This window comes from Erpetoichthys calabaricus, chromosome 7 (assembly GCF_900747795.2).
Source record: "Erpetoichthys calabaricus chromosome 7, fErpCal1.3, whole genome shotgun sequence".
Taxonomy (NCBI): domain Eukaryota; kingdom Metazoa; phylum Chordata; class Cladistia; order Polypteriformes; family Polypteridae; genus Erpetoichthys; species Erpetoichthys calabaricus.
Window position 1 is genome coordinate 148338417 of NC_041400.2, and position 26423 is coordinate 148364839.

The following is a 26423-nucleotide window of genomic DNA, read 5'->3' on the forward strand; positions in this document are numbered from 1 at the left end:
AATACCTTTGTCTGAAAGGCCACATTTGGTGATAAAATAATCACATAATCTTCATTCTGTTCCATGCGCACTTTCAGTGCAATTTCCTAAACGTAATCTAACACTTGCATCAAGATGACTTTTTATAACAGATTTAGGCTATTTTGTCCTTGGAAACATCCTCACGCAAGAAAATGTCTAAAACTGATCCTGAGAATGACAATTCAGTTAGTGACAATGTTAATTTAGCGTAGGCGGAAAACTCGATCAAAAGCGTCTATGGCATTTTGCGCATGCGTCACATTAAAACGGGCGGAGGGGCATTGATTTCCTAGGGAGCCAAATTCCACGAGTAACCACCCAGCCCCCCTCCCCGAAACCTTCTGACTTCATCGATACATTCCAAAACATCCGGAGAGGTTTTTATCTGTTTCGTTCTCAGTGCTGTCATCTTGTGCTACATTGCATCTATAAAATAAGAACTTTTTCTTTAATGTTAGTTTATTTTTGACCGGGACCTGTCGGAGTGCTGAGTTAGGCGATTGGTCAGTCTGCCTGCCAGTAATGAAAAAGGCGAGAACCGCAAATAGATTTCGTTCCGTGAATCGCCGATTAAGTTATCTTGTCTGTGGTGTGGAACTATAGGACATTGGTAAACTTTACTTGATGACCATTTATAGTTTACAGGTAAGTTTTAACTTTTCTTTCAATTGACGTATAGTTGCAGCCTAAGCGCACGCAGTATTTTTTCTGCTTTAAAAGTGAATTTAGCTGGAGTTGTAATAACACAGATTAGGAACATATTGACACTTTTAAAACAATCGATTGTGTAATAGCTCGCATTTATTCGAAATCGTGTTATAGGATGCAACACATGACAGACGTATCGAACGAGCACATAAAACTCCACCACATAACGAGTTACGGATAAACAGATCTGAATATGGTACACGTTTTTAAAACTGATACATGCTTAATAGTGTTAACTGACAGGATCAATAAATTGTTTTACAAGAAAGGGCAATTGCACACATCTGCATGAAAGTCTGACACTTTTTGTGTGAATTTACTATATACACATTTCTCGAAGCAGACTAAAGTCTGAATGTCGGAATTGCACAATTGATCACAATATTAGTGCCTTCTCCACATTCTAAAGCACACTTTCAATAGAGATTCACACGATTGTGAATTTAATCTACTAACGATTGTGCTGATACATTTTATTGCAACTTTATGCTTCTGCAGAAGACGAAAAAAGTTTCAACGGAGGCGATCAGTGCCTGCTTCTACAGCACACTTCCCCGAACACTTAGACTGACTTAAGGCTGCAGACCCTCCCTGTTCTTTGCTCTCATGTTTTTCAGGACGTCTTGGTTCAAAATCAGACATATTCATGGATTACAAACCAGTTTCTCAAGTTTTCTGGAAGAAAAAAAAAGTACGACATTGCATATGTGTACATACTTTTAAATTCTAATCCAAACAAACTTTCAGGGATCGTGTATTCAATCCGAGTGTACTGCAGTTGTCAGTGGCCGCTGCATGCTCAACTACCAAGGACTCTCATTAGTAAAATTTGTGTTCTAATTATGGGGACGTTGTGTCTATTTTATCTGTGCTTTCTGTATAGTATTGAGCCTTTGTTTTCCCTCGATCAGAATTGGATACGCAGATTAGGAAATGGATGGATACATAGTGAAGAACAATACAGTCGATTAGAGATGCCCACAAAATGAGCCCTGTAAGGTAAAGGGCAAGGAATCATTCAACAGAAAACACCCAAACAAGACCCAGCCCAGCAAACCAATCAGAATTCACTTTTTGAAGACAATCATATTAATGTTTCATATACATGTATGCTGTTTTTACCAAATAATAAATAATTTGTAAATAAAAGTGGTGCATTTACTTTAAAACAATACACAAGGGAGGGTGGCATAAGGGATAACAGAAAATATGAAGAAAATGGGACATATCAACACATTGGGTTTGCCTTTAGAAGCTGACTTTGTGTTTATCAGGGATATTTAACCCACCTGCTGTCGTGATTTGGGGGTTTAGAACATGCAGTATCCAATTTTGCACTTATTTCTATGTGGATAGATAGATAGATAGATAGATAGATAGATAGATAGATAGATAGATAGATAGATAGATAGATAGATAGATAGATAGATAGATAGATACTTTATTAATCCCAAGGGGAAATTCACATACACCAGCAGCAGTACAATGTACAATGTTTTACCCTTTTTATTGACATGCAGCTTATCTGAGCTGCCATTTTCTATGGTTTTGTATTGAGCAACTCCGGTTGGCAATCATGTGACACATGTCACAGGACCTCCCTATTTGCAATGGTGGCACACTATCTCCAGTCTTACAAGTTTTGGTGTGTCAGTGTAAAGAGGGTTAAGATTTATAGGTAATTAGGATTTTGGCTTTTATTGTACTGATTTGTAATGATGCAATGAGAAATTATATTAATGGTGATCAGGAGATGAAACATTCGTTACAAGTCGTTACCAAAAGTCAAAACGGTCTGTCATCAAGTGTTTAAATGCTAACCAAAAATCAAAGATCTAAATGCTAAAAGGCTACTTTGTTAACCAGGAAAAAAATGTATCACAAGAATTACAGATCAGCGCTCTTTGTATCCAAATCTTGACCTTTATATCATCGCTTTTAGTTGACAGTAATACATTGCGCATTTCCAGGTGGCTCTGGGAAAATCACCATGGCAACAGTTGACGCATTCATTCCAAAATGGTAGTGCCCATATCAAAACAAATATTGTGTTACTACTACATTTTTACTTTTTCAAATCGCCATAAAATGAAAAACTAATGTGATTATTGGTTTCCTTAATGTCCAGAACCCCTAAAAAGACACATATATTGTGTAAAGGAACCAAGAAAAGGCATCAAAAATTTAACAAAATACAAAATCATATCATTTATTTGGCGAGTTTGTGAGCTGATTCTCTTTGATCCTTTGGTAATGAACCCCTACCCATTTCTCATGCTGTCTTTTCTTTCATCCCCTAGTTTTGGTGAACTCTGCTTTTGGGCTTGCCTTTCCACCTCAGGCATAACACTCGCTTAATGTTGTGACCACTAAGACCTTTCATAGATGTCCATATGTAAAAACTGAGTGGAAGAGATTTTTTGGGATATTAAGGAAGGTAAATTAGACGTACCCAAGATGAAACATTAAAGGCCACAAAATTGTTCATCACGGTTAAGGAAGATCTCTAAAGTCAGTGTCACCAGCTAAATGAAACTGGACCAAAATATGCTAACCAGGAGTGTGCTTATAGAAAGTGTTCTAGGTAACTTTTTTCTTTACTTTCAAACGTAATTTGTGTGTTGTTTAATGCGCACATCTGTCTTAATAATAATTCTTTACATTTATATTCTCACTACTCAAAGCGCTCTCCACACAGGTAGGACCCGGGAAGCGAACCCACAATCTCCTTACTGCAAAGCAGCAGCACTACCACTGCACCACCTGTGAGGATTTAATAACATGTCTTTAATAACAAGACATCTATTATGTCATTGGTTACAGGCCTAGCAACCAAAAAGCCACCTATCAATCTGATACAACATATGGCAGCACCCATGAAAAGCAAAAACACTAAATGGTGGTGCCCATCAAAACATAATCTTTGAAAATGCTGATGAAATAATGTCACTGAAGTAATGATAAAAAAATAAAAAATAGTAAAAGACATGGAGCATTATTTGCACAATCTTGACACTTAATTTTCAAATACCTTAAATCAGTTTTTTTCAATCTATGGGTTACAAATCGCCTGTCTGGGTTGCAAGCTTTGGGCAGTGGGTCAATCAGCGAAAAGAAATAAGTTAAAGTAAGTCTCGAGGACAAACAAGGTTGAAAACCACTGCCTTAAATGACATCATTTCTCACATCGCTCTTTCTAACGTTCTTTATGTTGGCTTCTTTTTGGCAATGGAAAGCTTCTCTTCAAACTCTTTATCTGACTGAAGACTTATTCTGTTTTTTCATGGGCATAGCTTTTAACTCCAAATTGAAAATATGTCTAGCACTTATTGGTTACAGAAACAGTTCCCCATAGAGGCCCATGGTGTCTGTGTAGTCTTTAAAGGGCTGTGTAGTCTCGTGCTGCCAGAGACAGCGGTGTGTCATTCACATTACTTTTAGAAGAGAGACTAAATTTGATAGAATAATGTCATCTGCAGTTGAATGACATCTCAGTATGGATTATTTTCTTCCTTGTAGCCACTATCTAATTATTATTCTTATTTTAGTATTAGTTTTGTTTTGTATACAAAGAAGAAATTGTATTTTGTATTTTTAGTATATAGTTTTATATATTATAATACGCTCATTACAAAAAATTAAAAATTAAGCTAATAGAAATGTGTGTTATATTACTCTATATATACTGTCACAGTGTTTGACTTTTTGGGGGTAGTGCCCCTTCAAAAAACATTAATGCATTGAATGCTATTATCTGAAGTGTAAGTGGTGAAAAAAGAATTAATGAAAACAAAAAGCCAATATGGCACCCAAGAGGTCCAACATGTACACTGTATGGTCACCTAATTTGTTCAGGAAGCAAAAGAAAAAAAGGTTAATACTGTATTATATGGGATAATACATTAGTTAAATAAGAAGAGGCTTATAATAAGTACCTCTGATTTTCTGAAGGCAAAGCTACTCTAAATTACATAGCATGGTTTTGGTACATTAACATTGTGACCATTTTATACCATTTTTAGTAATTACAAGTACTGCACATATTGGTTGGCTAATATAGACACAAAAATTAATAAAAATGTAATCACTGATACGCACAGAAGCAGTTGTAACTTCAGTATGTTCAACTAAATAAAGCAAAAAAAAAAAGAAGAGCTCACTGAGGCATGAGGGCAATGTCTTTGTTATTGAAGCTGAAAATTAGTCTTTTATTACCAAGGCTGTGTATGCACCGTTTTTAACTTGGGGCATAGAAAATAAATGAAACAAAGGCTGCACAAAATAATGTATTTCTGAACAACTTGACTTAAACTGCTCAGTTCAGTTATGCAAATTATTTTGAAAATGTGCTTGTTCAAATTCCCTTGTACAAATAATTCAAATTAATTTCCACTAATGAAGTTGGTGGTTATCACTTTCAGATTTCTTTTGTTTAAAGGTAGATAGAAATGTACTGTAATGTAAAGACTGCTCTTTACACCACTTATTTTATACATACTGTAACTGATCTCCTCCTCCATGTGTTTCAAGACTGTTTTTTTTCTTTTTTATGCTTTTATGCTTAACATTTTGTTACATTTTTAAGTTGAAATCAATGCTTATACAGTAGGCAGATTTTCTACTTTTCATTTACTGTACTGTATTTTCTAATTGTAAGGAGATTGAAAAAGTTGACACAATTCATAACCTTTGTTTTGCAACGAGTAAATAGAAACTTGTTAAAATCTTGATAGCTTTCATTAAAGCAGATTATGAAAGTTTTATGGCTTCCAGTGTACCTTCACTCTTGCCTTAATGCGCTAGTCAAAGTGTGGCAGTGCAGATTTATCCTTAATTTGATTGTGTGTAAATTTAATAATCCATTTCTTCATTGTCTAAATGTAATTCCAGAAACCACATTAATGGATAGATAGATAAATTCAATAATATTTATATAGTGATTACAGGGTAATAAAGATTGATTACAAATCCAATCTCTCTCTATATATATGATACAGTATCTGCCCAATAATCTTTATTGGAGCTTGTCAAGTATACGCACCTTAGCATCCCCTTACGGAGATCGAACCTTGGATGTCAGAACCTGAGGCGAAGCCTGTGACGCTGTGCCACGGTGGCTGGTTCGCTTAGTTGGCAGGGTGAAGATTGGAGTATTACATTCCTTTTTAAGTTTGAATCACACTGTGATTATTAGATGGTTATCAAATATGCTGTATATACAGTATATATATGTGTGTGTGTGTGTGTGTGTGTGTGTATATATATATATATGCTGAAAAGAGTATTTATTTAAAATCTGATTGACAGATTTTCTAACAGCAGTTTTTTTTTCCCAAATTGACAACAGACCTTCCAGAATGCATAACAATATAATACCCAATATACTTGGGGTGACTCAGTGGTGTAGTTGCTAGTGCTGCTGCTTCAAATTTCCCAGGAGTTTACGTGTTCTCCCCATGTCATTGTAGACCCTCTTTGAGTAAGCTAGTTTCCCTAAAAATAAAGACATGTGGGTTAAGTTAATTGTGTGTGTGGCAGCCCTGAAATCAACCTGTGTCTCTGGTCAGGGTTTGTTCCTTCTTGTACTCAATGTGCCCAAAGAATAAGCAAGTTTGGAAGGTCATCAGTTATTCCAGGATATTGATGCCAAGAAAGAAAATTAATACAGTAAAAGAAAAAAAGTTGCTAATAATTTTCTTAGCATCTGTATGTTTTTTTTCACTCATGTAAGGGCTCACTAAGAGCAAGGCACATCATCTGGATTCTGCCTCTTAGCATGTTTGGCACAGATCGCGTCCACCTGAGGCTCACTACTTCAGTTTGGTAAGGATCCAGCTTTCCTTGATTCAGCCACGGGGACACAGAAGTAATGCGTGTAAATTCAACATTCACAATTTTAGGAAATTACAACCTTTATTTCTTTTTTCAGATGATAGAAGCAGACCCCATGATGTATTTTAAAAAATTTCTGCTTTTAAAATGTTCAATAAACAGTAGTTACTTAATTGTTTCAGAACATAAAACCCTTTCTAGCAAAAAACTGTATAATTTATTGGTTTATAACCAATACCTGCTCTTATTTATATGAATACCCTTCGCTGAGTCTTAATGTGATCAGTCTCAGAGGTTTTCTGAAGAATATAGGCTCGCTTGAGTCACAATTTTAAAGGTATTGATCTGGAAAGCACTAAGTGCTAACACCTGTCATAGCTGTTCAAGCTGTTCTCTCGAGCATCCTGCTGTGCAGAATATAGCCAGTGATTTAGGCAAATAGATGTCTAGTTAACCCTTTTTTGTCCTAGAGCTTTAGTGCTTATCTAATATCCCTTTGCATTTCTGCCTATAAAAAGTATTCACACCCTTGGAAGTTTTCACTCAGTCAGTCATAGTCCAACCTGCCATATCCTAACACAGGGTCATGGGGGTGTGCTGGAGCCAATCCCAGCCAGCACAGGGCAAGAACAAATCCGGGGCAGGGCACCAGCCCACACCCACACCAAGCACAATTTAGGATCGCCAATGCACCTAACCTGCATGTCTTTGGACTGTGGGAGGAAACCCAAGCAGACACGGGAAGAACATGCAAACTCCACACAGGAAGGACCAGGGAAGCGAACCCAGGTCTCCTTACTGCGAGGCAGCAGTGCTACCACTGCGCCACCGTGCCGCCCGGAAGTTTTCACACTTTATTTTTATTTAATATTGAATCATGGTGGATTCTTTTTAGCTTTTTGTCACTGATCAACAGAAGGACTCTCTTTGTCTTTGTAATAAGTGTTTGTCATCTTCAAGTCAATGTTTAATAGAAGCACCTTTGGCAGCCATGGCAGCCTTAAGTCTGTGCGCTTGGCACACCTGGACAATGCAATTCTTCCCCGTCTTTCTTTGCATGACTGCTGAAGCTCTACCAGGTTGCACGTGGACTGCGAGTAAACTTTTTCTAGTCTTGCCAGTATTCTCAATTGGATTGAGATCTGTGCTCTTATCTTTAAATGTTTTAGAATGTAAGTCCAACTTTGAGACAAATATGCTTCACATTCAATTCTACTAATGTTTACTTTTGTAGTCATTACTTTCTATATACCTTACCCACATTTCATGGCCTTTCAGACACTTGACGTGAATAACATTTACAATAACGGCATTCATTTCCATCTAATGTAGCTTAACAATTATTTTTATTAAGTTTAAATGAGGATGTACATTTTCCCTGTGCTCAGTCCCTTTAAACTGAGAGGAACATACAGCTATGAGTCGTTAGTTGAGTCAGGGTAAGATGTTAGATGCTGGCACTACCAACTTTAATGGGCAATCACGCAAACGGCTGAGCAAGCCGAGGAGAAACATGAAACAACAACAAGACGAGCTGTGGATTAGTTAAACTTGGTATTGATCTTGTTCTGCCGTTCATGGCAACATTACATAAACCATGAAGATTGTCTTCTCTTAGTACCGTACTACATCTTGACCTGCAGCTAGCATGGTATAATCTCAGGTACGCTGCAACTGAGCTCTTGTGTCTAAGATTGTGGATATGTTCTTAAAACAAAAACAATTTACTTTGCAAGTTCTGAGTTCTGACCTAGGGATTCTGACTTTGTGCTTCTATTATTTTTTTACTTTGTTATACATTTAGAGTTTGGTATTTTTGGTTTGATGAAGTTTTGGCATTGATCCTGTATGTTTACTGGCTTAAGTTGTCCTTTTATACTTTTCCTTGGGGCCTCCAACATTCTTCATTTTTTTGGGACAAAAAAACCCCAACATATTTAAGAATTAATGCAATAAAACATTTCTGTAGGTGCCTGCTAGTTTACATATGAAACATGTGTCATGACATGGTTAAGAAACTGTAACACCAGTCTGCATGCTTGATTGCATGATGCTGTTTAGTTTATTTTTTTAAGGACACCATATCATTTTTTTTTACAATGCAACAAATTAAAAAGTGCGTGAATTGTTTATTTACAGGATTAAAAGTGGCATTGTAACATTTCAAAAACTGTATTAATTTTATTAATGAAAGAAAATTCAGTTAAGGGTGGTGCAGTGGTAGCACTGCTGCCTTGCAGTAAGGAGACCAGGGTTCAGATCCTGGGTCCTCCCTGCCTGGAATTTGTGTCACTGTGGGTTTCTTCTGGGTGCTCCTACTGTCCAAAGACATGCATGTTAGGTGAAGTGGCTACTCTGAATTGGCATTGGTGTGTATTTGATGTGTGTGTGTGTGTTTGCCCAGCAATAGACTGGCTCTCTGGCCAGGGTATGTTCCTGCTTTGTGCCATGTGCTAGCTGGGATGGACTCCAGCACCCAATGTGACTCTGGTCTGGATTAATTGGGTTAGACATTCACATAAATAGCAATACATTATATAGCTCTACAACTGTAATGCCAATCCACCGATTGTTATCTACATACTCCTAACCATGCAAGTCCTCGAGGTACCTGATCCCATTAACTTCTGGTACAGTATGTTTGTCATGGAACAATATAGATGTACAGAGGTACTGAGGCACTCCTTTTGTGATTTTGGGCTATACAAGAAATAAATTGTTGTTGTTGAGAGATTGCTTTTGGAGGAAAGCCTACTGCCTAAATTTCTACTAGATAGGAGACTTTACGCGTGAACATGTTTCTGACCGGATTTTCTGTTATGCCTCTATTTGGGTGTTTATCTTTTGTTTTTGGTAAATTGTGAGATCATTACAATTGATCTAAGGAGTGGTTCTTCTTTTACCCAAGGAACATGGCGTATGCAAGCATTCATGCAAGTATTTTTCATTCATGATCTGGATGGTGAGCATTTATTTACCAGTACACTTCATGTGTGGAATACCAAAACCCATAGATATAATGTCAGCAACCTTCACTGGCTCCAAAAATGTCATCTTCTTCCATGACTGTCCATTTGATCTCTTCCTCATCAAGGAATGAATCGTTATTCTTAATTGATTTTGTAGTTGAGCACCTTATCGATATTCTGTTTATATGAAATCTGGCTCCGCAGCAGTGGCTTTCTTTTTATGAAAGAGCTTGCTCTGACAAATTATAAATAAATTGAACTTCAGTGTATCACTGGTTGAGGATGAGGCCCTACTCTATTATTTATGTACAAAAAATTTCTGTTTTAACATTCAACCTTTTCCAGAATCTCCACTTTAGCTGTTATTTATTTTACTTAATTATAGCTCCCAGCGCAACTCATTTTTAATGGCATTTTGTGTCTTCCACTTTTATGAGCTTAATGGTTCTTGGTGACTTTAGTATTTCTATTATATTAAGCTGCTCACTTGATTCAGAGTTACTGAAAATTGTTGACTGTCTCCCACACACTTAGCAATTCAGCAAATCCACTCAGAAACATGGCAATATTTTAGATCTTGCTCCAATTGGCGACATTCTTACAAAAGTAATGGCCACTGTTGTTTCTCATTATTCTTGGTGCTGGTCAGTGTTCTCTGGACTCTTTCTGCTCCTTTTACTTAGCAAACTATAACTTTTCACAGTATGAAACCTGTTTATGTTACCGTTGTCTCGTTTTTTTCATCTATCCTCTACCCCAGGGGTGTCAAACGTACAGCCCGCAGGCCAAAACCAGCCCACTAGGTGGTTCAATCCGGCCCGCTGGATGAATTTTGAAAGTAAAAAAATTCATAAAAGACATGAACTCGAAATTTGTAATAAAATGCAACCCGCTAGGGTGTTAGTCAGAGGAGAGGGGTGCACTGTTTTAATTAGAGTTAAAGAAGCGGCAATTCTGCCACTCAGTCTGAACAGCAGATAGTAGCAATGCACCCTCTGCTAATTATGGTGTAGACTACCTTATTTTCTACTCATTTTGACACCCTCATTAGCCAAAATGTCTTTGTCAAAAAGGAGAAAAGTGGATACCGAGTGTAGGGTTTTCCAAGAGAAATGGATCGCTCTCTATTTATTCACAGAGATAAATGGGAAACCTGTGTGCTTGGTGTGTAATCAACAAGTGTCGGTGCTCAAGGAATATAATATTCAGCGCCACTATGAGACTCATCATAGAGGAAAATACGACATCTTGCAAGGAAGACTGAGAAGAGAGAAGATAAATGAATTGCTGGTGGGTCTGAGGAAACAGCAGTCAATTTTCACCCGGAGCTGAGAGGTCAGTGAAGCATCAGTAAAAGCCACCAACGTAATTGCTAATGAAATAGCATTAGCATCAAAGCCGTATTCCGACGGTTAGTTCGTTAAAAGATGCATGATGAAGGCTGCAGAACTCGTGTGTCCTAAGAAGCGACAAGCATTTGCCAACATTAGTCTGACGAGAAATACTATGGCAGAGAGGATATCGGAACTATCGGCGGATTTAGACAGGCAGTTGAAACACAAGGTCAAGTCATTTCTTGCATTTTCTGTTGCAATTGATGAGAGCACTGACATTACAGACGTTGCTCAACTGGCCATATTTATTCGTGGAGTTGATAAGATATTGACCGTCACTGAGGAGTTCCTTGAGTTGGTGCCTATGAGTGACACCACAACAGCTGAGGACATTTTCGGCTCTGTGGTTGGCGTGCTGGACAGAGTCGGGGTGGACTGGTCCCACGCAATCAGCCTGGCTACAGATGGTGCGCCATCAATGATCGGAAGAAAAGCAGGTGTTGTGACAAAATTCAGAGAGAAAGTACAGGCCACTAATGGAGGAGATGGTTTCTGGACATTTCACTGTATTTTGCACCAGGAGGCATTGTGTTGTAAGTCGTTAAAAATGGATCATGTCATGGAGGTGGTTGTCCGAACTGTTAATTTCATCCGAGCCAGAGGCCTAAATCATCGTCAGTTTGACTGCCTTCTCAGTGACAATTACATTACTAATACCCTGCCATACCACACTGAAGTAAGATGGTTAAGCAGAGGTGCTGTGCTGAGGCGTTTCTTTGATCTACTCAAGGAAATCGGACAATTCATGGAGAAAAAAGGAAATCCAGTGATGGAATTACAATGTCAGGAATGGCTGCAGGACCTTGCATTTCTGGTGGATATTACAGAGCACTTGAATATTCTGAAAAAAATGTTGCAAGGCCGCAAAAAAGTTGTCACACAGTTTTATGACAGCATACGTGCATTCAAGTTGAAGCTGACTTTGTGGGAGACACAGCTGTCAAGTGGTGACCCTGCACATTTCCCTTGCCTAAGAGAGGTATGTGCAACAGGCATTAATGCTGACATGAAACAGTATAAAGACAAGATTGCAGGATTGCTGTGTGAGTTTGAGAAACGGTTTCAGATCTTTGGTGAACTCGAGACAGAATTTGCAGTTTTTCGCTCACCCTTCACAGTCAAAGCTTCTGATGTGCCTGTCGACATCCAACTAGAGATAATTGATTTGCAATGTGATGCAGATTTGAAGGACAAGTTTGCCTCAGTGGGCTTGGACACATTTTATCAATATCTCTTGCCAGGGTACCCCAAATTAACAGCACTGGCTGCAAAAAGTTTGTGCATATTTGGGACAACCTACCTTTGTGAACAAGTTTTCTCAGTAATGAACATCAATAAAACAAAATTGCGCTCAAGGCTCACACACAAGCACTTAAATGACATTCTGAGATTGGCTGCTAGTCAGGACATGACACCTGATATTGATGCACTTGTGCAGACCAAAAGATGCCAAGTTTCAGGAGCAAAAACAAAGTAGTGTAGACGTGACTAACTCCTTTAAAATGTTGCTTCAGACACCGATTGCACTTAAAGAGTACAGTTCTGTGAAAATGAATTCTTGCTGTAGAAATAGTTAAAAAATGTTCAATTTAATGTAAGTCAACAGCTTCACTACAAAAGAGTTTGGTTTGGTGGAATCCTATTGTTCATGCAATGCCATCAATTTTAAAGTGCAATACTATATTTTTCAGTTCCAAATACCTTTGACTTAAAGTTTTTTTTGTATTTATGCAAACACTTGTCTTAAGAAATCTGAGGTTGTTCATATGTTTTGATATGTTGATATGTTTTGTAAAAGGATATTTCATTAAATATAAAGATTTTCTAATGTACTTGTACTTCTTTGCACGAAAACAAAGGGAAAAAACATGGACTTATTATTATTTATAGGTAATTATGTTATGATTGTACTGCTCCAGCCCACTTGACATCTAATTAGGCTGTATGTGGCCCCTGAACCAAAATGAGTTTGACACCCCTGCTCTACCCTGTCATCCCAACCTGCTCTATTGTCATTTGAAAAAAGTGTTAACTCATATAATCATGCTCTTATGAGAAACATTGACATTTTTGTCCATTAGAAAGTATGCAGTTTCGTTTCGCTATCCATCCCCATGGTACACTAATGAGCTCAGGGTCTTAACAAGATTGTGCTGCAGAACGGAGTTCTGATGGAGGAAATCAGGCACTTAGATGTTTCAGCAATCATATTCCATTGCCCTCAGAAAAGTCTGGTCCTGTTATTACTTTAAGGTTTTAAACTCTTAACAGTAGAAACCCCGGGCATCTTTTGTTTGTGATTTATTTTGTAACTAAGCCTACTTACTCATATTCTCTGGTACAATCTTAGGATATCTGAGAACAATTTCTCCAGCACTTCCAGGCAAGATTGAGAAATATTAGAAAACAACTTTCCTAGTGTTTTGAAAACCTAGAGCCTAATAATAAAAAAAATAATACATTTTATTTATATAGCACCTTAGTCTTTCTAAATTCTCACTATCTGCATCATTGTTCCATTTGTTCTCTTCATTCAACAACTTTTCCATCTACTTCTTCTGGAAAAACTTAATCACAGTACTATTAATCACAACATTCCCTTTAGCATTTTTCGTGAAATTCACACCTACAATGTCCTTACTTTCTTTTGCCTCCTGCTTTGCAATGCCAAACACATTTCTTTTTCTTTTGCCTTTCTTCAGCACACTTGCAATCTCCCACGTCTTTGCCTCCTGAGCCACTGAAACTGCTTTTCTAGCATTTCACGTTAATTCCTTATAGATTGCCTTGTCACCTTCTGCTTTTGTTTTCCTCCACTCTTTATGGCACCCTCTCTTTTCTTCAGTTGCCATCTCTTCCTCAGCATTCTACCAACACATTTCCTTCTCTCTCTCTCTCTGTAGTCCCTTTGTTCAACTGCAGACTTCTGCGGTTTTTCAAAACAGACATTATTCATTGCTTCCCTCTTGCTGTGCACACCTAATGCTTCTGAATCCTTATTATGTTTTACTACAAATATTTTTGCAAATTTTCTTCTTATACTCTCCTCCTTTAACATCAAGACTTTCTGCCTGTCTTCATACTTCATACTTCCTCACTTTTCTTCACGACTGTGACTAAGCAATGCTGTGATCCACAGACATCTCAGGGAAAAACATTGTATTTTTCACGATGCCCCAGTCAACTTCCTTCACCAACATCTAGTACAATACAATACAATACAATACAATACAATACAATACAATTTATTTTTGTATAGCCCAAAATCACACAAGAAGTGCTACAATGGGCTTTAACAAGCTCTGCCTCTTGACAGCCCCCCAGCCTTGACTCTGTAAGAAGACAAGGAAAAACTTCCAAAAAAAACCCTTGTAGGGAAAAAATGGAAGAAACCTTGGGAAAGGCAGTTCAAAGAGAGACCTCTTTCCAGGTAGCTTGGGCGTGCAGTGGGTGTCAAAAAAGGGGGTAAATACAATACAATACACAGAACAGAACACAAGTAATCGTCAATACGCTATAATAGTATAATAGAAATATTACAAGTACAGAGCAGAATTCAGCAGTAGATGATGTCACATAATAGGATGCGGATTTGTTCGGAGTCCTGGAGACCTCGGCCATGAAGCTGCCTTCCCCCTATTGGCTGCGGAGTCAGCACTGGGCCAGCCAATCTGATGAAAGGACCCCTCTACCCGATGATTCCTGCGATCCTCCATCAGAGATGACTTTACCTTACGCAAGCAAAACAACTTGGCAGTAGGGCAGTGGCACCAGTCTGTTGTGCTCCTTAAGCCACCAGATTCTTACATCACCACCTTGTGTTGCTCCTTCTTAAACATGATGTTGCATGTACATCCCACTTCCATTGCATCATCTAGCTTACTTCTGTGACCTGGGGTTAGAATAAGGCTACTATCCTTTGTGTGTGCCATAAAAGTCACACTAAGGGAGGTTGATGTCAAGAAGGGCATCAGGCCATAAAGATTTTGAATTCAATATCTCCTCAATGATGAGATACTGCTGAAGAAAGAATTATAGCTCCCACTTTTGTAAGTGTATTTTTCTTGTAAGCATGCATTTTATAAAAAGGAAATAAAAAGTGGTTCAAATCACCTTAAAATTACTTTTCATGCATAAACTATTATTATGGGATAGCCACTAAAAGCAGTCAGCCCTTTATACTGAATATGGAAATAGGATTACTTATAGAAGGTGGTAGTATGCCATGAAAATGTTTAGTAAATTGGTTATTCATTTATATGCCACTTTCTTCACTGAAATTCCCACTGTGTTATTATCTGAAAATCCCACCAGTAGGCCTGTTACTTGAATAATGAACATTCACATTGCCCAGCAATCAGTGAGTCACTAGTAGATCCTTTCATGAAAACACTCGGTTCTGCAGTACTACTTGACTTCTCCTAAGCAACGTTCATGCTCCTATTCATGGATCACATGTTAATTGATTTGCTGAGAGATGCGTAATAAAACATGGTGGGTGTGTAGTTAGAAAGCAATTAACAATTTTTATTGTAATCCGTCTACTAGTATATAGATTTTGTCCTTATACGCAACAGCTCATGACGAGCAGCCCCAAGCGACAATTGTTGTAAGAATTAATTTACAAATGGAGAATGAAGGGCTGTAATGAGATGGCTTTAAGAATGAAAGGCAATTATTTCTGATGAAGCACACAACATTTAGAAATTTTGCTGAATACTAAAAACGTAGCAGGAGTGGAGACAGATTTGGGGATATGCCTTTGAATTTGTAATTTTGATGTTCTGGGCAAACTGGCTAGTGCTGTTGGTCTACAGCTCTGGAGTACTAGGTCTAAATACCAGCCTGTTCACTGATGTGGAAAATTTGTTCTACCTGTGCCTGTTCGGTGGTTTACTGTGGGTATTTCTTTCCACCTTTCAAATCTAGGTTTTTTAGGTTGAAATGTAGATCTCCGTGAGTCCATATAAATTAGTGATGCTGTGTTTTAGTGCATACTCTAATGAACTCCTGCTCTATGTCTAATGCTTCTAGGACAGACCCTTAGAACTCTGAACTGGATTTAAGGGATGGCTGCAATTGGAATTTAGTTTTATGGTATAGGTTGTTAGTGTCGGGAGACTAGCAAGGTGCAATACATATTCTGAAAACACAATGTTACATGGTGGGCTTGGAACTAACACAATAGCCTCTTGTTACAATGGAACAGCATGATCTTAGGCAGTCTTTCATGATGTATATCTTTCCACAACTTTTTTCCCCAAGGGTTATTTTTACAGACAGAATTGATGAATGATTAAAGGAAGGCAGCAGGAATTGCATTCATATAAGAAAATGTTGAAGTGCACTGTCATATCAAGGCTTTTGAAACCTTGAATATAACATTTTTCAAGAATTTGTTTGAAATTCTAGTCTAACTGACAATATTTGTCTAGCAATTCCTTAAGCCTTTAATGTGCAAATAAATAAAAGTCTTAGCTGCACTATATAAAATAAAAAAATATTCAGGCTTATATAATTGCATGGTTATAGTGAAATACTTTACACAGTTTTCATAAGCGAAGGACAGGCAGATTAAGTAATTTACTGTCACATGAAGATTCAGATGGCCATAACTAATCTGAAAACCTTGTGGTTTTACTCCAGTAAATTATCAAATATGCCACACTGACTGCCTACAAGTTACAGTAAGGGTTCAAAAGTATAGAGAAGGCCAGAAGGAGTTGCATTGCATCTTTGTGGACCTGGAGAAAGCATATGACAGGGTGAGGAGAGAGAAGCTGTGGTATTGTATGAGGAAGTCTGTTGTGATCTGTAGTGAGAGTAGGGAGCAGGTTGAGGAGACCCTGGAGAAGTGGAGATATGTTGTAGAGAGGAAAGGAATGGGAACAAGACAGAATACATGTGTGTAAATGAGAGGGAAGTCAATGGAATGGTTAGGATGCAGGGAGTAGAGTTAGGGAAGGTGGATGAGTTTAAATACTTGGGATCAACAGTACAGAGTAACGTGGATTGTGGAAGAGAGGTGAAAAAGAGTACAGGCAGGGTGGAATGGGCGGAGAGGAGTGTCAGGAGTGATTTGTGACAGACGGGTATCAGCAAGAATGAAAGGGAAGGTCTACAGGACGGTAGTGAGACCAGCTGTGTTATATGGGCTGAAGACAGTGGCATTGACCAGAAAGTAGAAGACAGAGCTGGAGGTAGCAGAGTTAAAGATACTAAGATTTGCATTGGGTATGACAAGGATGGACAGAATTAGAAATGAGGACATTAGAGGGTCAACTCAAGTTGGACGGTTGGGAGACAAAGTCAGAGAGGTGAGATTGCGTTGGTTTGGACATGTGCAGAGGAGAGATGCTGGGTATATTGGGAAAAAGGATACTAAGGATAGAGCTGCCAGGCAAGAGGACCAGAGGAAGGCCTAAGAGGAGGTTTATGGATGTGGTGAGAGAAGACATGCAGAGTAAGATGTAGAGGACAGGAAGATACAGAACAAGATGATCCGCTGTGGCAACCCCTAATGGGAGCTGCCGAAAGAAGAAGAAGGGGCAATATTTAATACTCGTGTTAAAAGAAACCAGACATTCTCAAACCTGATAAATCCAGTTTAGAGATGTGCATATTTCAGTGTATGCTGGTAGCACGAAAACAAGCTCTGGATGTGATGCAAGTCCTTCACAGTTATATTTAAAGATGCATACCTTTTAAGACCTTTATTTTCTGGGTGGCAGCAAAATGTACACAAACACAATCATTTCTGACAAGCTGAAAGGCATTTTCTTCAATGCATTAATCTTTTTAGAAGTGTAAAAAGTTGCAATGTGAGTAAAGAATGTTTTTTTCTTTCTGAAAGAACTTCAGCTGTGATGTCAGATCAATACAGGTAGCTACTATGACATCAAAATAAAGTTAACATCATAGCCCACAGAAAATCATATATGAAAAGCAATGGCAAGTGCTGGATAATGGCTATACCGACAAAGACAGTATTGTGCAGTCCTCTTCATTTACAAGTTTTATTGGAGGCAGGAACAAAATGAGAAACTCCCTCTTAGTTTGTGCTGATAAAGAATGAATTGTGACTCCTGATATCAGGTAACATACAGAAACTGAATTTCTATACTATTCTAAACAAATTTCTAAACTTCCATTTCTTTTTTTCTTTTGACGACGTGGTTTCCAGGTTCAAATCAGGTCACTATCTGTATACAGTGTGCATGTTCTCCCTTTATCCATATGGGTGTACACCAGCTACTCTGCTTTTCTCCTACAAAACAAAAAATGCACATGTTATACCTGTGTTTCTTAATATTTTTGGTGTTGCAACCCTCTGTTTCCCATCAGCGTCTTGAATCCTGAAAGTGCCAAAATATGCTCCAGACCTCCACAGCCCCTATATTTAAATAAGGAGGCTTGGCAAATAAATACATTTTTTTTAAAGTTTGGAGATCAATTTGTAATTTAAAATGAAAAAATGTGTACTTGTCAGTTCTGGATTTTCTACAAGCTGATCCATAAATCTGCATATTATTCTGTATTTTATGCATTCAGAAATTCTTTCTCTTTGCTCCTTTACTTTTGCAGAATTATTCTTGGAAGTGCTGGTAAAAGTTTGAAACCATGTCATTTCTGGTTTTATTGTTTTGATCTATGCTCCATGTGAAGTTTAGATTGTATCCTTTAAGTGGGTCCAGTGGATCTCAGCCTTATTTGATTTTTACAGCATTTCTCAAGCATGATTTCACTCACGTTTTCTGAGAGATGTGCCATAGACTAATTTAACAGCAATCCTATTTTTGATTCTTTAGTTTCTGTGAAATAGCAGAATGTCTAGGGTTTAACCATTCTATGCATTACAAATTCTGGTTTTCTTTTTTTTAACAAGTAGTAAGAACAACAGTGGTAAAAATGCCTTCCTTTTTTGTCTCTAGATTGTGGAAGAGGACCACAAACATACAGATGCAGATTTCATAGCCATGACCCCCAGGCACAGAATGCAAAATATCATTTCCTGGTTTGGCATTTCAAAAATCAGCTCACTCTAACCTGTTTTACTCTAAACCACTGGTACTCAACCTTGCCCTACTCAGGAGCCACATTGACCAAAAAATATTTTTGCAATCCTAAACCTTCTCTTTTCTACCTGAAACCATTATGCATTTGAGAGTAAGGATAATATATGTTTTTAAGGGAGGAAAAGCGTGATGTAATAACTGTAATATATTATCACTACAACCACAAATTTCAACATTACTGGCAGTGTTTTAACATTATCATTATTAAATGATCTACAAGTGCTGATCACAAAGTCCATAACAGAGAGCACATTGCTGATCATCACAGCCCTATTAGTGTGGAAGAAGTTTTTTCTGAGTAGTTCAGTTCTATTTGTGTCTCGCTAGTGTGGAAACAAAAAAAGATGTAATTGAACAAAATGTATGTGTGTATAGAAAATAGGACAGAGTGATGAAACTTGTTTGTGTTTGGCGTGCGTGACAAAAAGCATGTATACTTTCTGGAAGTTTCTTTTGATGATGTGTGTGACAAGAAAATATACCTTTAGGGTAATGACTTTACAAAAACTGGAAAAGTACAATGAGTCAGGATGCTATTTTTTGCTTACATGGTCAACGATCAGGAGATTAGAAAGGTATAAAAGAACAAGGACATCTGCGCTCGAGGCAGATGAAGTGCGGTGTCCTAGGACTGTGTTTCTCTGACATTTTACCCTTGCTTGGTATGTATTAATAAAAGGTTTTGACTAATTTTAATTTTCTTCTCTGTCTTCAGTCACAAAAATCGTCCACAGTTTTGGCGCCAAACGTGGGGCAAGAGACGGCCGGTCGACTCCTCCAGCGAGACCATTTCAGTGATCCGTCTTACCAGCGGACTGCCGTTAACTTGAGATATCCGGCAGCAGAGCATGCAGCTCCGGCAAAAGTTAGGACTGCCCTGTCCTGAAACAGTTCTTGCGTGAGGAGCCCCTGGTCTCCTCTTTGCTACATCCACGGTGACTGAACGGATTTCCAGACAGAGCTTGCACATTTCCAGGCTGGGGTAAGCACCGGGGGATTTCCGAATATTTTTTATTTTCTAAATAACGGGAGGGCGAGTTTCCTGTTGACCGTCTAGTCATACTCATATCTCAACGGGTTGCTTAAGGTGATGGAGACTTGACCCAAGCAGTTTGACGCATACGAAAGGTCTGACGAAAGGATACTGGCCTCACCCATATCCTAGACTCGGCTGGACGTATTGATGTAGTATTCTGCTGAACCGAATCGGACACGAAGTCACCTGAGCTGGAACCCGGGGATGTGAGCGGACAGGCTAACGGGACGAGTAACGGGGTGGTATGGAAATATAAACCGAAAAGAGCACAGATTACAGGATTGCTGTTAGGACGAAATAAATAAATCTACATACAGAATAAGCAACAAAACCGTGTTCTCCTGGGAACTGGGACAGGACCGATAGTTAGGTGTCTCCCCTTGGGACTAAGAAGGGAACAGTTTAGGTTTAGTGAGTGGCACACTTAATGCCTTGCTGATTCATACGTACAAGGGATTAGACAAATCAGTATATAGTTGGAAAATTAAATACAGAACCCGGGAGAGCAAGGGGACATAATGGGAATTTATAACAGTAAGCCTGTTAATCGCCGCACAGGGGGATCAAAATCATTAGTGCTGGAAGGATTATTTTCGGAGGATCAACAGACGCCCCGTAAAAATGGGTCTCCTAGAAAATTTATAGAAAAGAAAACAGGTTTAGATTTATCCTATTATTTTTTTCCCCTCCTCAGAACCGACCTCAGACACCTCTATTATCCCCTCCTCTATTCCCCATTCCGACTGTCCCCCCCTGCACTACAACTAGCAGAAGTTTCCCCTGATGATTCCCCAGGCACAGACTCACCCTGTACTAGACAAACCCCCGTCTCCAAATGCACTCGAAGTCAAACCTCCACTCACAAACCAGCTCCAACTTTTTTCTCCTCTAATCCTTCACTTACTTGCCCTTTAATAGAAGTTCCCAATCCCCATTATAACCCTGCCCATCCAGCTGGACCCCAAAATCCCACAACAGTTATGATAAATCGGAATTGGGACATCCAAGAACTAAAAGATGTCGTGAATGCACTTCCAGATCCAAAGGAAGTAGGAGGACTAAAATTTGTTGAACAACTTGATCAATTAGATAGCATGTATAAGCCTAATGCTGCTGAATGGACCCAGGTACTTCGTCGAAAGTTTGGGACCACATGGGCCACTGTTAGCAGGGGTGTCCGCAATGACATTCCATGGGTATGGAACCCAGCTTTAACTCGAGGACAGGGGATAGGTGGAGAAGGCGAATTTAACTCACAATGGGAGGCGTTGAGACAAAATATTGCAGAAACATATAAAAAAGGAACGGACTGGTCCCTTATTTCTGCTGCAAAACAAAAGAGAGACGAAACAGTTGATGAATGGGCACATAGGATTCAAGACCTTATGGCTAATCACTCGGGCTTGGGAAATGCTGATGACCGCACCCGAGCTGCAGTTCCACCTTTTGTTTCCGGCTTGCGCCTTGATATACAAAACAAAGTCCGCACTTCCTGTATTGAGTGGGAAAGTGCCACGTTTGATGAAGTCAAACGACATGCTGAACATGCCGAATCGGACTCTCATGCCAAATTATTGGTAGCACAGATGAACTATTATACCAGGAATGCTCCTGACCAAGGTCGAGGATATGGCTTTAGAGGAAGGGGACGAGGACGAGGAAGAGGACGAGGTGGTTTTAGAGCTCCTCCTGTTGACCACACTAAGAATCCTTTTATTCCCTCTCCCTTTAATCCCAATGTTAATTCCTACTCTTGTTACGCCTGTGGTGAAACTGGACATTTTCGTCGGGAGTGCCCTCACAGACAGCAACAGCCCCCACCTCCCCTTATTCCACCTGTTTCCTCTGACACCCCTGACTAACAATACTGGCCATAGGAAAACACTGGGACCTCCAGCCACTCTTTTCAACTACCTTTGCTCACCCATAATTCAGAGACTGATCCTTTACTGACATTGTTCGTTGATGGCACTAAGACTGTTTTCTTAATCGATACTGGTGCCACTCGCTTGCTGGCAAAGGTCCCTACCTCGAACAAAACTGTTACTGTGCTTACTGCTTCTGGACAACCTCATCTTCTTCAAGTATCAAAACCTCTTCAAGTCCAGTCACGTCCTGGCGGACATACCTTACTGCATCGTTTTCTTTTGAATCAGCTTTGTTTTTTCTGTTCAACCCCCAAGTTGTTGTGTCAAATTACCCCTTATCCCAAACCCTCTTTTGCAGCATGGACTTTAGATATTTCCCCACACACCATTCTCCTCAAAGCCCTACATTCTTTTTCCCCTTGTCTTTTTCCCAATTTACAGGCCCCTGACATTTTACACTGTACTGCCCAATACTTCCCTATAGAAGTAGACACCACCTGGCTAGAATCTTTCCTTACTTCTGGTACTTGCCCCGAAACCCTTCACATCTACTGTGTTTTTATTTCATCCACAAAGGCAGCTGCTTCTGTTCATCTTACATGCTCACAGCACATATATTATCTTGGCGGCATAGTGCCTCATTTTTCCTTAGCTAAATCACACACTGTTAATGGGAGAAAATAGGGCCATGGGTGGAAAAATGCCTTGAAAGAACAGACTGGTTACAAGTTACTCCAGGTATTTTTGATACTCCTGACCATTTAATAACTAAAGTAGTGTTTCAAAGGATAGCCCACTGTGAGCCTCTGGTGATCCACCCGAAGTCCTCCTTCCGCCCGCACCGTGCCCAATATCCTTTGTCTCCCGAAGCAGAGGCTGGCATCTCCGCCGTACATCCCGATCTCGTCAAACGCGGTACCGCCGATGGACATGGACCGTCATGCCTCAGGGATACAGAGAAGCCCTTTTGTGTTTATGGTTAAGCTCTTGCCAAAAAAAAAAAAAAAAAATTTAGAAGGCTTTTGGCCGGACGGGATACAGTATGTAGATAGAAGGCTTTTGGCCGGACGGGATACAGTAGCGCTACAGAAGAAAAAAAAAAAAAAAAAAAAATTGTACAATGAATACCCAGAAATTGTTGCTGTTTTTGGGGGACAATGGCCATAAAGTTTCTAAAAGTTAAGCTGCAGCTAATCAAAACAACTGTAAAATCGCATTACAGCCACTGCAGACAGTGGGTTCTAAATTTTACTGAAAGAGCACAGCCGTTGCAACAACTGGCTGAGAAGGCTCTGTAACCTCAAAACTACTCTTTTATCTGCGCCCGCGCTAGGTTTGCCTGATCATTCTCGTCCATTCACTTTGTTCGTGGACGAAAAGCAGGGATTTATGAATTCAGTACTGACGCAACAACATGGAGATAAACAAAGACCGGTGACTTATTTTTTCTAAAACAAAACTGGATCCAGTGGCCGCAGCATTTCCTCCGTGTCTTCGTGCTGTGGCTGCAACAACAGAAGCTGTATTAGCAAGCACGGATGTAGTTCTCATGAAATTTCTTCTGTCCTTTTCTTTTTTCTTGTGAGTTAATATTCTCTGTGACTGTAGCCTTTTTTCTGGGAATGCGGTTTTGCTGTGGTATCGTACCGTGTGGTTTCTCGATAGTTGGATTTGTCCTTGTTGTCGTAATTGGATCGCCACGGAAGTTTTTCTTCCTTGATTGTCGCTGACTCAGTTCGCCAACGAAGTCTCCTTGATCTGGAAACCGGCGCCGTTTAGCTGAGCAGGATTGTGTTAACACCAGCTAACATCATGAGAGGCTGTTTTATGTTTGTTTGTCCTGAAGAGTTGAACTTGCTTTTCTTCAGAGTCCATTCGTTTCTGTTTCCTTTGCTGCATTGTTTCCAAATATAGTGTAAATATAGAATAATACTGGGGTGAAGTGTGTTGAAAATGCTTTGGGTGATTTTGTATGTTATAGAGTGTATTAAAAGGGATCCCTATGAGTATCAGAATGTACTCTGTACTTTGTCAAATGCTACAATTGAAAAATGGAGCGCCCTCAACCAGTTACGCAGTGGTCCAAGGGGACCGCCTGCTGGAAGCAAATCAAATTTCATAAAGCTAAGTGCACAAAACAGCTGAACTCGTAGCACTCACTTAAGCATGTCAGCTGTCCGAAGGGAAGATCGTAACAATTTATACAGATTCCAGGTATGCTTTTGGAGTCTGCCATGATCATGGAACACTATGGAAACTAAGGGAATTTAAGACCAGTCCTGGAGAGCTCTAACTAAAAAACTGAAAAAGATAATTATCGATTTGTGTAATTGGTTTAGCGCAAATGAATTGTCTCCACTTTTGTTTAAGGCTTGTAAATATACAAAAGTATTTTTCCTTTTAAACCCTGATCAAGTTTGAAGGGAAAATGCTCTTTTAATAATATTACATGAGAAGGGAGACAAGTTTTTTGGCGATAAGCGGAATGTGTCTAATTGTGATATGAATGTGTGTGTCTAATTGTGATATGAATGGAAGTTGTGTATTTTAGGTACTATAAAGGAAGAGCATGGTGACGCAGTGGTCAGCACACTTGATACGAATAAAGGTTCAAGCACGTATGTTTTCCTTGTTAATAATAAGCATGAAGGAAAAGACGCGTTTAAATATATTGCATAGATAACCTTTAAGCACAAATTAAGACCAGTACTGGCAAACCCATCCAACATCAGAAATTGATCGAATCCCTTTAGAAGTTATAACCAAACCATCGGAGCTAGCGATTGTTGGGTGTCAAGCTCACACGGGAAAACAGGATCCTGCTAGAAAAGGGAATGATTTAGCTGACCACTTTGCTAAAGAGGCTGCATATAATAACACACCAATTTCTTTATTCCAACAGAGAAATGACCAGGACCCTGATAATTAAATTATTTCTTTACAGAATGCAGCCACGGATATCGAAAGGAGAAAATGGTCCAAAGAAGGGTCCCTCTCTGATGGAGTCTGGACTCATAAACACACTAACAAACCTTTTCTCCCAATGATTTTCTCTCTAGTCTTGCAGGTTTGCGAACCTCGTTGAAGGAAATCCACCAGCAGGTTGATCAAGCCTGGAGGACCAGCCCCCTTTCCAAGGATTTACCAATTCGTTTGGGCACCTGGATCCTGGTTCGAGATACTCGGAGGAAACACTGGCATCAGCCTAGGTGGAGAGGACCATTCCAAATTCTTCTATCCACACCACACGCCGTGAAAGTTGAGGGACTGCCTGCCTGGATTCACGCCTCACATTGCAAGAGATGGCACCCTTGATTGCTGTGCTACTATGTTTTTCTTTTCCCTTGTCTACTGCCCTGGTCACCTTGACTTTCCCGTTGGGAATCACCACATCAGTGCAGTTTGATTTCTGCTCTATTATCAACTGTGGGACTGGTCGACAAGCCCAGTGGACCGGATCTGACAAATATGTTTGGTGATGCTTGTTGTACATATATTCCAAATAATACCGCGCCAGATGGATCAATAACTCGTGCATTGGCAGGCCTCACTGCTCTCTCTAAAGAACTTTCCACTAATTCTGGCATTACAAATCCCTGGGATCAGTGGTTTGCATCCTCCTTTGGGTCCTGGGGACAATGGATAAGATCTGTTTTCATTTCTTTGGTTGTGACATTTTGTCTCCTCCTCCTGGTTGGTTGTTGTATTATCCCTTTGTTTCGCTATATAATATCTAAGTACTTTACCGCCTCTATGGAAAGGGCATATGTGCTACATGATGAGCGCATGTCTCGTATAGCTTCTTCCATTTTCTCTCCCCTTTCCCTTTCATCAACCATTTCAAAATAGAATTTATAGGCCCACATCATTTTTGTTCAAAAAGGGAGGAGTGTGGAAACAAAAAAAGATGTAATTGAACAAAATGTATGTGTGTATAGAAAATAGGACAGAGTGATGAAACTTGTTTGTGTTTGGCGTGCGTGACAAAAAGCATGTATACTTTCTGGAAGTTTCTTTTGATGATGTGTGTGACAAGAAAATATACCTTTAGGGTAATGACTTTACAAAAACTGGAAAAGTACAATGAGTCAGGATGCTATTTTTTGCTTACATGGTCAACGATCAGGAGATTAGAAAGGTATAAAAGAACAAGGACATCTGCGCTCGAGGCAGATGAAGTGCGGTGTCCTAGGACTGTGTTTCTCTGACATTTTACCCTTGCTTGGTATGTATTAATAAAAGGTTTTGACTAATTTTAATTTTCTTCTCTGTCTTCAGTCACAAAAATCGTCCACACTAGCTTTTCAGCCTGTAGCTTTGGGTGTTTAGCTTCATGATGGAGCTGCAAATTGGACCTGAAGCAAATTTTGCTTCACCTGTGCACTCGCTGTTTTTAGTTTGATGTACTAGTTAGTTCTCTTGCCGTTTGGGGCTTCTTTGCTGTATCGACTGAAAGTGAGAAGATAATGGGAAGGCAAACACTGATCTGTGCAACGGACACATCTTTAACATTGTTGGCA

At 39.3% G+C, this 26423-nt stretch overlaps 1 protein-coding gene across 3 annotated transcripts in view; it reads left to right on the forward strand.

Annotated features, from left to right (window-relative positions):
- Positions 1-338: 338 nt before the first annotated feature.
- LOC114654767 (beta-1,3-galactosyltransferase 5-like) overlaps positions 339-26423 on the forward strand; it is a 309405-nt gene continuing 283320 nt past the window's right edge. For all 3 annotated transcript variants that reach the window (XR_007935375.1, XR_007935376.1, XM_028805539.2), the window contains exon 1: positions 339-666. The gene's annotated coding sequence lies outside the window, so the exon portion shown is untranslated. The remainder of the gene's footprint in view (positions 667-26423) is intronic.